The following is a 240-nucleotide window of genomic DNA, read 5'->3' as shown; positions in this document are numbered from 1 at the left end:
CATCAGAACTCCGCAGTTAAGCGTGCTTGGGCGAGAGTAGTACTAGGATGGGTGACCTCCTGGGAAGTCCTCGTGTTGCACCCCTCGTTTTTGTTTTTTCCGCCTTGCGAGATAAATTGACAAGAGGGACCACTCGGGAGTGGATTTTTGGGAAATCTCGCCCTGCCCATCGCGTAGCCATGGGTTTGGATCAGATCTCCGTTTGGATTGGGATCGGAAGGACGCTAGTATGTCGCTCAA

At 52.5% G+C, this 240-nt stretch overlaps 1 pseudogene; it reads left to right on the top strand.

Moving 5' to 3' along the window:
- Positions 1–84, top strand: LOC118345685 (annotated as a pseudogene; the record flags this gene model as incomplete).
- Positions 85–240: the final 156 nt, after the last annotated feature.

This window comes from Juglans regia, unplaced genomic scaffold (assembly GCF_001411555.2).
Source record: "Juglans regia cultivar Chandler unplaced genomic scaffold, Walnut 2.0 Scaffold_3709, whole genome shotgun sequence".
Classification (NCBI taxonomy): domain Eukaryota; kingdom Viridiplantae; phylum Streptophyta; class Magnoliopsida; order Fagales; family Juglandaceae; genus Juglans; species Juglans regia.
Note: the sequence above shows the minus strand (reverse complement) of the source record. Positions and strands in the feature narration are given on the sequence as shown.